Source organism: Carcharodon carcharias, chromosome 25 (assembly GCF_017639515.1).
Source record: "Carcharodon carcharias isolate sCarCar2 chromosome 25, sCarCar2.pri, whole genome shotgun sequence".
NCBI lineage: Eukaryota > Metazoa > Chordata > Chondrichthyes > Lamniformes > Lamnidae > Carcharodon > Carcharodon carcharias.
In genome coordinates, this window is record NC_054491.1 from 12,052,803 (window position 1) to 12,066,512 (window position 13,710).

A 13,710-nucleotide genomic window follows, 5' to 3' on the forward strand; every position below is an offset into this window, starting at 1 on the left:
GGCGTTGGGTGTAGTATATTAGAATGGATAGAGGATTGACTAACTAATAGAAGACAGAGAGTTGTGATAAGGGGGGCACTTTCGGGATGGCAACCTGTAACTAGTTGAGTGCCACAGGGATCAGTGTTGGGGTCTCAATTATTTACAATATATATTAATGACTTCAATGAGGGAAGTGAATGAACTTTTGCCAAGTTTGCAGCTGACACAAAACTAGGTGGGAAGGCAAGTGATGAGGGTGACACAAGGAGTCTACAAAGGGATATAGACAGGTTAAGTGAGTGAGCAAAAGCTTGGGAAAATTTAACGTGGGAAAATGCACTTTGGTGGGAAGAATAGAGGAGCTGAATATTATTTAAATGGAGAAAAAACTGCAGAAGGCTGCAGCACAGAGGGATTTGGGAGTCCTTGTGCATGAATCACAAAAAACTAACATACAAGTTCAACAGGTAATAGGGAAGGCAAATGGAATGTTGGCCTTTACTTCAAAGGGAATAGAGTATAAATATAGGGAAGTCTTGGTAAAACTATACAAGGCACTAGTTAGACCACACCTAGAATACTATGAACAATTTTGGTCCCCTTATTTAAGAAACGATGTACTGGCATTGGAGGCAGTCCAGAAATGTTTCACTAGGTTGATCCCGGGTATGGAAGGATTTTCGTATGAGGAGAGGTTGAGTAGGTTGGGCCAGTACTCATTGGAATTTAGAAGAATGAGAGGCGTCTTTATTGAAATATATAAGATTCTTAGGGGGTTTGACAGGGTAGATGCTGAGAGCTTGTTTCTCCTTGTGGGAGAGCCTAGGACCAGAGGGTGTAACCTCAGATTAAGGGACACCCATTTAAAACAGAGATGAGGAGGAATTTCTTCTCTCAGAGAGTAGTCAACCTATGGAATTCTTTAATGCAGAGGGGCTGCAGAGGCTGGGTTGTTAAATATATTCAAGGCTGAGGTAGACAGATTTTTAATCAGTAAGGGGATCAAGGGTTATGGAGAAAAGGCAGGAAAATGGAGTTGAGGATTATCAGATCAGCCATGATCTCATTGCATGGCAAAGCTGACTTGATGGGCCAAATGGCCTACTTCTGCTCCTACGTCTTATGGTCTCATGGTCCAATTGTTCTGCTGCCCCCTCAAACACACATTAATTTGCAGTCTGCGCCCAAGGGTTGAAAAGTTCTGGGGCATTTGGTGGCACTTTCATGCTTTTGCGTTACTTGAGTGGGCAGAAAAGCTTCAGAGGCCCGACTCCAAGCCTTTCAGTGGAGCTGCTGCTGAACGGCCTCAACTGTGGAAGAATGCTCAGTTTTGACCAGTTTTAACAAAAGTGCGTGGCTGCTTCCCTCACCCACCTCCCCTCCCCCCGCCCCCACCCCACACCATCCCTCTCCCCGGCATGTGCTTGTGTACTCCCTTCAGTTCTGTGCTGCCTTGCAACACCAACACCACCCCACCCCCCCCACCCCCGCGCATGCGCCCGCACTGGAGCCCTTGCCTTGGCACCTCACTGAAAGCCAGCCAGAAAAAAGGGACTGGCTTGTGCCCACCCCACCCCGCCCGAACGCACAGCGCCACTTCCTTGACGTCCTACTCACGATGCTCACGAGCACTGCGCAAGGATGTGTGAACTCACCTTCACGTTCCCTTCGAAGCGCAGCTCGCCAGGTGCGCGCCTCTTAAAGGCAGTTGTGCAGCACGCCGTTCTGAAGTCAGGTGGTAAATTTCATGTGTGGGAGCGATTACAGCGAACTGGGCTTATAAATGAGGTAACTAAAATATGGAAATTATGTTCCTGATTTGCGGTGACAGAAGCGAGGCCCGCCATTGCCAGACGGAGCGGACCATTGCAACCTGGTTTCGCGATGGTGTGAAACCAATTTTTGACCTTCTCACCATACTGTCCAACCCCCGGTCGCTATGACACCCGAAGTCAACGGGACCCGACGATTCCACCCCAGGTATGAAAGACTAGCTGCTGCTGCTGTGACCGGGTAATTTCGAGTTGACCGTTGGGTTATACCTCTGTGTTTCTCAAGTCTTTATTTCCTGATCTTCCTTTTTGTATTTTCTTTCCTTCGATGTTTGCTTTTTCTCTCATTTTGATTTTATTTCCAAAATCTTTCATAATGCCCTTGATTGGGTCCTAATTTCTCCTCTTTTTAATGTGTGTCGTTCACAGTCTGACTGTGCTTCTAACAGAATAATTCTGCCAGCAAACCTGGGATTGAGAAATAAGCCAGAGTTTTGGGCAAAATATCAGTTTCCAACAGGAAAGGACTCAAGCCCCAGTAAACCCGTGGGATTTTTTTGACTCCTGCTCATTCGGTTAAAAACTCTTCTGCGACATTGGGTGGGATTTTCCTGTCCCAACACCGGCGACCGTAGTCGTGAGCTGGTGGGGAAAATTTGGAGAGCCGTCAAAGTCAACGGCTCTCCAAATCTTCCCACCCTGCCCGCAACGATGCCCGTCAGCGCTGGGGCAGAATGATCCCGGCTGTTATCTTTAAGGGGGAAAGAAATGTGTTGTGCATCGACCGGAAAGGGTGTGCTAAAAATATGTACAAATTCAGGAGAATAATGTCCTTCAGAGTTAACAAAATGGTGAGAACTGGTCACTGTGCAGTACTATTTCTGGGTTAAGGACCACGTGCCCAAGATTCCATACTCTAAAGGTTATTTTGTCAAGTGCATGGAGACCGGCGACAAAACATTCCATATATACCTAAGAAACTCAAAGATCTCTGTTTAACGTCATTAACGGGTATTCTCTCTCATGCTGTGTGCAAGACCCCCATAAAGAGTAGCGTAAAAGTAGTAGTGACAATCCAGAGGCTTGTCTCTCGTATTTCAGCATTTCGACCAAAGCTTAATATTTGGCATGACTCACACGCTGAACCCACAGTTCCTGTACTTTACAGATGCTGAGGGTGGGGTGGTGGGTGGGCACCGAAATCGGCAGCCCACCTGCCATATTTAAATAGATCATCAAGGGTTGATTAGGCTTGTTACCAAGCCAACAGACCCCGATAATACACTGCCCGCACCACAAAATGGGTGGCGTGGGCAGCCGGTTTTTTAAATAATCTCTTCAGAGGGTGGGATGGAAGGGAGTGTTCCATCTTTTGGGGGCTGCCCTTTGCCGATCGGACGGTGGCCACACCTAAGCTAGAACCCCACTCCTTTCCTCCTACCCACCTGTAGCCTTAAACCTACCACACTGGCCCCCTCCCTCACCTGCCCAAATCCTCCCTGCCCAAGACTTACCCAGCTTCGGGAATCCATGGGCCTTCTTCCTCCTCCTCTTGCAGTCCTGGTAACGCCCACTAACGTGCTCTTGGGACGGCTGGGACTGATGGAGCTGCCAGCCAATTGGATTGGCCTCACGGCTCCCGAGGGCCGGACTTCCTCCCCAGTGAAGTGGGAGGGGACGTCCCACTGAGGCCTTGTTTAGCCCACCCGCAGCCTGCTATGGCCGTGGGACAGGCCGACGTGGAGCAGGTAGGCTCCGCACTGTCTTTGCTTCGGGCAGCCCCCAACCCCACCCCAGTAATATTCAGCCCAGCTGATGTATAAGAAAGATCGACAGGAAGCTGTGCAAAATGTAAACATATAGGGCAAAATCTTTAGCTCGGTGGGCAAGTGTCGGCATTGCCAGCGCGCCCGCCAATAATGAAAAGGTCCGGTAAGTCCCTCAAGTTCTGTCGAAGGGTCATGAGGACTCAAAACGTCAACTCTTTTCTTCTCCGCCGATGCTGCCAAACCTGCTGAGTTTTTCCAGGTAATTCTGTTTTTGTTTTTGTTTTGGATTTCCAGCATCTGCAGTTTTTTTGTTTTTATCATTAAGTTATCAGTTAAGTTGAATTTTCGACTGCCCGTCCAACCTTACGGCTGGCAAGCAAGCGAAAAGGCCAAACAGCCTTTGCACATTTTTGGAAACCGCATCCACGGGGGAGGATGTGGCTTCCTGAAGCAGCTGAAAATAAGGTAAAAATTTAAAATCTTAATTAATAACATGTCACATGAGCAGGGACATGTTTCATTACATTTTTATTTTCTTTGTTAGTTTTTTTTTATAACCCCTCACCTCCCTGAGGGAGCTCTCTGTGCCTCGGGGAGAATATGAAGCGGGCGCTCGTGCGCGTGTGCAAAGGTCACACTCATCCCGCTCGCTCTTCTCCCACCTCCCCCCCCCCCCCCCACCCCAGCCCACCCCACCACCACCACACATTGGGGCCAGAATGCGATTTCACCCTGGCGGGCATAGCTGGGCATGGCCTTACTTGGCCTGCCCAGCGTGAAATCGCATTCTGGCCCCAATCGCAGGCAGCGGGTGGCTTCTCGCCCGACATGGGTGAAATTCTGCCCATAATTTACATTCCCACACTGCTGAGAAAGAAGTTCCACCTTTCACGTACTGCCTACATCTCCCAGTTATTTTGTCACACCTATTCAAATAGAATGCCAAATGCCTGACAGATTAAATGAGCTGTTACCATTTCAGATGGTGAACTCTGAGACTGTTTACATGGGGACGGTATTCAGAGTTGAGCTGGGCTTTGTGTGTGTTCCTAAAATAACATTGTTAAGCTTTGTGAAAAATATTGAAGCTGTGATCCAGATGACATCTCAAAGGCAGTTCAGAAATGCAACTGTAAAATATTTTGCTGACTTTTATGAATGTCACTTCATTGATTCTGGCTTGATTGATTTCATGGATTTTTCAGCATATCAGGTTTTTTCATTCTTGGGATGTGGGTGTCAGTGACTAGGCCAGCATTTATTGCCCATCCCTAATTGTCCTTGAGAAGGTGGTGGCGAACTGCCTTCTTGAACTGCTGCAGTCAGAATATGACAGCCAATGCTGTAAGAAGAGGGTGCGTGGATTGCCTTTGCTGATGTTCCCCAGGTTTCCCGTGCTGACCGAGTTCTGCAGGATCCTCGTCGGATCCATGGCCATAAAAATCGGAGGAAGGTAAATTGGTAGCTTTTTGTCTGGTTAGGGTCAGCAATATGGATTCCGACGCTGAGTGGAAGATTTGAGCCATTGTTCCTATCCCTCTGTTATACCGTCAGTGTTAGAGCACTTTAGCCATCTTACCCCTACACTTTGGACACTGCCCTGTAAACCATGTCACTGTGTAACACTTCTCCCTACATTGAAAAGTCTCCTTAGGAACTGCATGTTCAACAGTGCCTTTGACCACCTTGCCTAAGTTCATACAGCTCCTTCTCTGATTTCGCCCACAACTGTGACCCTGTGCTATTTTAAATGAGGTTTATAAACGTGAGTCGTTTATACTTTTGTAGTGCTTCATTAAGGAAGAGAAACCTTCCTCATTGCTCTACAAAGAGTTGCTTCCATTTTATCTCTGGTTAACACAGATTTGACACTCACTGTCCAGCACCTGCTTGATAGTAACTGGATGAATTAAACTCTTGGTGGATACAGAATGAGTGCAACATGCTAACAAGTTTTCATTCCAGTATATTCAAATAAAATACATTTTTCACATAATATGACGCAATATTTGCCAAGAGTTAAAAGGGCAAAGTACCTTTGCTTGACTTGAGTAGAAACATCATGAAAATGTAGATTAGAGCTAAAATGCTCCTGATGTTTGGTAAATGTTTTTCATTATTTGTTCAAAGTGAACACTAAAAAATATAACTTTCTGGTCATAGCTTCTGGGTTGAGCCATGTGGAGTTACCAGTGGGCAATTTAGTTAGTGACATGTGGTAATGGCTTGATAAAGCATGAAACCAGCTCCAGGTAGCTGCCTTCAGAGAAATTCAGTGCACAATGATCTGAGAAATACCTGTTGCCTGAGTGAAAGCTCTAACTTTCTCTGGTTCCAACCTTGGCAGGGAATAGCGCAGGCAATAACCAGTTTCCTCATTCTGTTCAGTTTTGGATTTCCTAGCGCATCTCAACAGAACAAGCTGCTGCCTAGATTGCTGATTATCCCATCAATGCCTCCACTTCCCATACACCTCATACACCTTCCCATACATCTTATATGGTACTTCCTTAAGCAGCAATGTGGAACATAGGAATAGAAGTAGGCCATTCAGCCCCTCAAGCCTGTTCTGATATTCAATGAGATGATGGCTATATCTGTGTCTTAAATTCATCCACATGCCTTAGTTTCCATAACTCTTAATATACTTATCTAAAAAAAAATCTATCAATCCCAGTTTTGAAATTTTAAATGAATTTAGCCTCAAGAGTTTTTTGGAGGAGAGGGTTCCAGATTTCCACTACCCTTTCTGTGAAGAAGTGGAAACTGCAATGTGTGTTCTGAGAGAAATGAAACTCAAAAACGACCCTGGATAGAAGAGCATTTAAACACTGCCCCAGCAGCATGCCAAGCAATTTACTGGAACTGCTACTCATGCAAGAGGTTCATTGTTAGGCCAGAGCAGGTAATAAAATAACAAATTTTAAACAAAAGAAACTCAAGGATCCACAGGCTCAACAAATCCGATAGCCGCACTGAACCTGGTTCAGTTTTCACATCAAAGATGAAAGCCAAGCCCAAAGCAGGACACGATGGTGCTTCCCCACTCACCCAATCAGCAGAGGAAGATTGAATTCAGAAACAGAAGCAGTGGAGCAGCTAAGGACAATAAAACCCTCATCAACAAGCTGATGAAGCTACAAGAACATTTGTAAAACATAACACCTAATGTTTTGGAGAGGCATTGAGGCTGATGGAGTAAATGCAATAATTAGGGCAATTTAACACAAAATCAAGAACATTATTGAAGAAAGTACGAGGTAGGAAGATTCGAGAAAAGATGCATTTTAAATTCAGTAGAAATGACAGGAAAATATTCCTACGATTTCTTAGCAGACATGAAAACATGCAAGAACCATCCACCGCTAGTAACAGCTGCACACACTGTCACCACCAAACCTCCATCCTTAGTGACATAACCTGAACTCTCTGACATATCATTTTGCTCGAAAGATACCGCTTTTGATTTCCATCCTCTGTATGTTTGGCACTGAAAGAGGGTATCTTATTGAATATTTTGAAGGATAATAAGGAGATAACACATTATAGTAGCATAGGCTGAGATGATAATCTTGGAAATAGCTCCGCCACCCAACTGAACTTTGAGTGAAGCAGCTTTTTGATGAATGGATGTATTTTGAAATTTGCATTCTGTGGTAATAATAACCAGATGGTAAACTGAAAACTCTCTCATGTATATTAATCTCCCAGAACTCTCCAATAATTTAGTTTCTTGAAAGAAAGTTCTCAGTGAACATTTGTAATACAGGTCGGGATTTTAAGATTGTGAAACACTGGAAGCGGGGCTGAGGGACCGAGAATGCAGCCTATCTGCTGGTGACTTTTTCAGTCAGCCACTGCATTATTATTTCCAGGTCTCCTGTGAGATGCACCTGTCTGCTGACCTCCTCTCTCCTGTGGAACCACAAGCGGTTGCTGATGCTGCTCCTGCTACGAGTGCTGCTGTTACCAGTGCTGTTGCTGGCCATCTTGGTCTACGCCTGAGCTGCAAAGTGACATACTGTACGTGGCATCCATGCTGATCTGATAAATCAGTGCCCCAAAGGGCATATCAGAGCACCAAATCTCCAAACTGTGTATAGTAACCACTCAGAAGAAGCATTGAGGACAAACTCTCTCACACAAGCAGGTAAGGAAGAACATAAAAACATGGAAAATAGGTGCAGGGTAGGTCATTCGACCCATTGAGCCTAGTTTGCCACTCAGTAAGAACTTGGCTGATCTGCTTATTGCCTTAACTCCACTTTCCTCTTCTATAACTCTTAACTCCCTCGTCAGTCAAAAATCTAACTCAAGCTTGAATATATTCAATGACCCAGCCTCCACTGCTTGCTGGGCAAGAGAATTCTAAAGACTAACAACCCTTTGTGAGAAGAAATTCCTCCTCATCTCCATTTTAAATCTTTCAACTTTGCCTCCTGGTTCTAGATGTCACCACACCACCCCCCACCCCCCCCCACCCACCCCACCTTCCCCCCTCCCCCACCCCCACCAACCCCACCACTCCCCATCCACGACTGGAAACATCCTCTACCCTGTCAAGCCCCCTCAGGATCTTATATGTTTTAATAAGATCACTTCTCATTATTTTCAACTCCAGTTAATGTAGGCCCAACCTGCTCAGCCTTTACTGATAAGACAGACCCTTCATCCCAGGAATCCGCCTCAAAAAAAAGAGCAGTCCAATTAGAGTGTCTTTCACTTATAGGAAAAACCAAATTCGTATATTTTTTAACAAACATGATTTTTGGTGGCAGCTCCCAACAGCCCCTTTAATGACCACATGTAGATCATGTTTTCCCGAATGTGGCAGGCTCAGTACCAGGAGGGTAGCCCAACTTCACAAAAGGTGCCTCAAACAGGCATTGGACACATTATTTGCACAAGCAGAACACCCTGTTTCTGGCACTGATCCTGGACACCTCTTTTTCTGCTTTTTCCAAGTTATCAGTTGGCATATTTCCAGTGTATGTGCGTACTCTATCCATCGTATTGAATGCATAGGTGTCTGCTTTGAAACGTGGGTGTGGCATCATTGAATTTCTAGGCCGCTGTTTACTACAAGTAAAAAAACTGTTAGGCTTAAATTTGTTTTTATTATTAACACACAGCAATAGATATACTGAGCCAATCTATTATTAAATATAGAACCAGAAACCAAAAATTTGAAATGAGGAGGATGGAAATCTGATGGCCTTAGGCATTCTAGTTTAAATACTATTGGCTCAATACAATGACATTTTATGTAGTGTATATGGTGTAATATAAAGGGATAATGGCTATTATGCTAATGGCTAGAGTGTATCATCAGTGATGTCAGAGGATTTAAGATCACTGGAACCTGAGGGAAGAAGGTTCAATGGAGTCCTGCTAAAGTCTCTGTAAACAGGGTAACTAACCAATAAATATTTTGTAAAACATGCAATTCAGATCTCTTCTATTAAAAGCACCCAGAGCCTGGTTGTGATAATAATACATGGTGGCAGCGTTCTGTGAAGCTTCCCAGTCATCGCCAATAAATTTGGGAAAAGTGAAGACTGTCGGCCCAGCAGATTGCCACAGCAGCAACTGGAGCAACTAATTAATACTGGACTCCCATGACTGCTGACTAGAAGTTCACAGACCTGTGAGAAAAGCCTTACCTCTGCCTGGGCCCCTGAATTTCATGGAGATCCTCGACCAAGCTGCGCACTGGAGAACTACGAACTGGTGCCACCAATTCAGTCAACACCAGAGTGCCTCCAGACACAATCAGAAACCAGATAACAATCAGGTTACTGTTCTCCTTTATGTAATTGCCAACTGTGCTGACAACATTTTAAGAAGACAGGGGGTTGATGAAAATATACCACTAAATATGAAGAAGTCATCAAGCTTCAATTCCTACTTTAGCCTGTGGTGCAATATCATAATAGACCAGGCAAAAGGCAACCAGTGCACCTGGTGAGAAGATTGATTCTTTTATAAATGACCTGTATTGCTAAGCAGATAACTGTGAGTATGGGACATTGAGGGAGGAGCTCATCAGAGACTGAATCATGGTGGGGGTGATCGATGAAGCATTGTCAGACTTCTTACTGTCCAGAGAAGATTTCACCTTGTCCAAAGCAAAACAGTAAGCCAGGCAGGCTGAACTTTGCAAGCAAAACGGCCTATCGCCCAGGGTGGCGGGGAACCTTCCTGGGCGCAGACCACGGACTCAGCCCAATTCATGAACCATAGGGCTATCAGCACGCCTGCAAGACAAGGAAGCCAGCATGAAGAGGGCCCGGTTGGCACCATGGGCAGAACTTTTCATCCTGCGGGTGGGCACACACCCGACACGATCGGGAATAAAATAGTGCGCGATGAGGTTGGGCGAGCATCCCGATGTCATCGCGCACTCTCGTGACATTTCGGTTGGCGGGCGCGTGCGAGAGTCAGCAGCGTGCCCGCCGACAAACAAGAGGCCCATTAAGGCCCTTAGGCAAGCAATCAAGTAGAGTTTTTCGCTGCCTGTCCAGCCTTACGGTTGGCGGGCAGGCAAATAGGCCAGGCGGCCTTTGCAAATCCTCATCCACGAGGCTCCCAACGGTAAACAAAAAAAAACAATAAGTTTTTAAAAAAAATCATCTTTAACATGTCCCTCTTCATGTGACTGAGTCACATGTGGGGACATGTTCATATTGTTTGTAGAATCTTTATTTTTAATTTTAAAAATCTTCAGCTCCCTGAGGCACCCCCAAGCATGTGCACACTGCAGTGCTCGCACTCCTCCCACTCCTCCTACCCCGGCAGCGCTGAGGCTCTCAGCCTGCGTTTCACACTGGCTGGCCACACTGTGGCCCTCTGACCACAGGGAGACATTCCTTTCTCATCGAGGTGAGGCAAGAGGAAGCGGGAGATGGGTGCACCAAGGATGAGGCCACAAGATGACGTTCTAGACCAAAATTAGCTCTTTCGGGAAAGAGGGGAAGAGGATCATAACCAAGATACTGCTGATATCGATGATTTGTGTCGCAGAAGGAGATCCTGAACCTTGCTTTGCTTTTTGAAGGCACCGCAGATGATGATGATGCCTGTCCAGATACCTCTAGTGAGGGGTATCAGCATGGAATTGGATTAGAGCTTCTGAGGAGTGGCAGTCACAGTCGGATTGCCACTCCGCTCCCTTTCACTTACATTAGAACACAGCTGCACATTTCTCGCCCGACTTTCCAACTCGGGCCGGGTGAGAAAAGTGCAGTGTAGAGAGTTCCCGAGGCCTTCAGACAATGCAGTAGCATCGAGGGAAAGGAAGTCATACACCCTTTTTTTATGGCACTAGCTGCTGTCAGGGGTTCAGGAGGGAAGACGGGGATTGGGGGGGTTGGAATTCATGGGGTGGAGAGCTGGGTGGGGTAGGCGGGATGAGGAGGTAGTTGGGGATATTGGGAGGGTAGCCAGGGACGTGGGGGTGTTGGTGTTGGAGGATTGAGTGTAGTTGGGGGATCCAGTGGTTGGGGTCAGGGGGTCAATACTATGGGGAACAATTCTAATAAGACAGTTGGAACCATCCGAAATCTCTGATTTAAATTGGAATATTTGATAGTTCCCAATGCAGGGTAATTGCCCATCAGTTCCAGGCAAGTACCATCAGCCCTTAAGTGGGGAGCTCCAGGGCTGCCCCAGCACATCTTCTGGGGTCCCACCTACCTACCACCCCACCCCGGAGTTTAGAAGTTACGGGCCATTGAAGAAGGTGATAAAGCTGTCAACCTGTTTGTTCATTCTGCTGAAAGACACCAATGTCATACAACAATAACCTGATGCAGCAATCTTTATGTACATTGGAGATCCAAGACATTTCCTATTGCCACTGTAGCCATGGTAGAACAAATCCCTGCTATTGTTGAATCTGAAGTTAAATGTGGAGATCAATACATTACAGAGGTGCTTACTACAGATCTTACTAACACCATAGGTGTACAAGAAAGTGTAATTTCTCTGCCCCTGCATGTTCCTTTCACGTTTGATGGTGGCGACAGCATACATTCCGAGGATGTTCCGGAAATGTTAATGCCTGCTGAGGAGCAAACTCACACAGAAGAGAGTGTACAAGTTGAAACACTACCTACAGAAACAAAAATCCATACAGTACTGGCAGGACAGTCACCACTTCTTCTTCACCACATTCTTCATCCACCTGATTCGTTCATGGGTGAGGCATTATCTAATACTTTGCTCGTTGCAGCAGTAGATGTTTGCGGACCCTTTACAGCTGTAATAAATGTTCGCAGGAGCTGAATGAGCTTCATTCTTTCAAGTCAGAGCAGCCAGCACTTCAACCTTTCTCCAGACTACCAAGAAGAAGGGAAAAGAGAAAAGGGAAGACAAGGAACATCTTTGTTCATCTCCTTTATACTGTGGATCAAAAGCAAAGATTTCTGTCTGAGGTTGGTGTCTTTCAAGGAGAAGACTGCGGACAGTATACGTCATACACATCCACAAAGAGAGCCAAGGACATAGTTGAAGATTGATGCCACCGGCAGACAAAACTAGGAGGTGGGTTGCTGGGGGGCGGTTGTGAATGGAGTAGGAGTAGGTTAAATGTGTAAATAGTTAATGTTAATGATTGGAATGAAAGATTTGTGGGGAGGTGTAACATAAAGTGTTAATAGCTATTATGCTAATAGCTAGAATACACCATTAGTGATGTCAGATAATGTCAGATCACATGTAACTGGAAGGAAGAAGATTCTAATGGAGTCCAGTTAAAGTCTGTCTCCGTAAATAGTCAATAAATGTTCACTAGATTATAACAGCATAGTTGCCAGCTCTCTTCTATTGAAGGCACCCGGAGTCCAGACGTGATAATAATACACCTGGATTTTTCCTAAAGCTATCGGGGGACGGAATAAGGAAGATTATTACTGAGTGTGAACTAACATTCTGTGCTCAAGCTGGAACTACTTTTTGTTAGCTAATTGGGGAATTTTTTGGAATACGCAGAGCTTGCATGAAGTTTAGATATATGTAACTAGATTGAAGGTTTAGCAAATGACGGTGATAACTTGGCGGGGCTACATGGTAACTTTGTCAGCGATAATGTTATGAAAGAGATTAAAACACTGACAAAAGCTTTTTCACATAGTGAGTGATTAGGATCTGGAATGCACTGCCTGACAGTGTGGTGAAGGCAGGTTCAATCGAAGCTTTTAAGAGGGAGTTGGATTATTATCTGAAAAATAACAATGTACAAGGCTACGGGGAAGAGATGGCGGGGCAGTGGCAGTGGGTAAATTGCCTCTTCGAAGAGCCAGCATAATCACGATGGGCCAAATGGCAGCTTCCTGTGCTGTAACCATTCTGTGATTGAATTATTTAATTAAGCTAAGAGCAGGATTGAAGGATAAGGTAGAATACTTATTCCGCTCAGAATAAACTATTCAGATGAGAGGTTCGTACACAGCAGGGAAAAAAGATTTATAACTGACAGTACGAAAATGTGCTTATGACAGGTATAGCTTGTTCTGTAATGATAGACCTAATAGGCGAGGTAGGGAAGGAACATTACTGGTTCAGGGGAACATAACACCTATCAAAAGGATTGAAATAACAACAGGCGGTAGATGGTCCAAACAGGATGAGTTCAAATTAGTAATGATAAAAGTTGCAAGTAGTAATTGGCAATTGCTGGTGTCTGCAGGTTCAATGAAAATGATAGCTAGATAGTGAGTTGTTTAGCTAAATGAGAGAGGCAGCAGGAAATCATGAGGGATTTCAATATCCTGGAGGTAAAGTGGACTGATCAGGAACACTCTTGACTGAAACATGAAAGCGCTAACAACTTAATAGAAGCAATAAATGGCTTTTTCTTAAAATACCATGTGCAGCAGGATACGAGGACAGATGCTGCATTACATTTAATATTTAAAAGGCTGTCATAAATTATTGTATTCATGGAGGTGGGTGAACACTTGTATTCTCCTTTAGTAATTATTCCATTGTTAGATTTGATATCAGAATTAAAGCTAAAGCAAATTATAAGGGCTTCAGAAGGGCTAATTTTAAAGCTATAGCATACAAAGAAAACCTTTTCAAAATGGCTTATCACATTCTCACGGCATTTCTAACACTTTGTATCCAATGAATCACTTTTCTGATATGTAATCAGTTATATAGGCAAATGTCACACTCAATTTGTG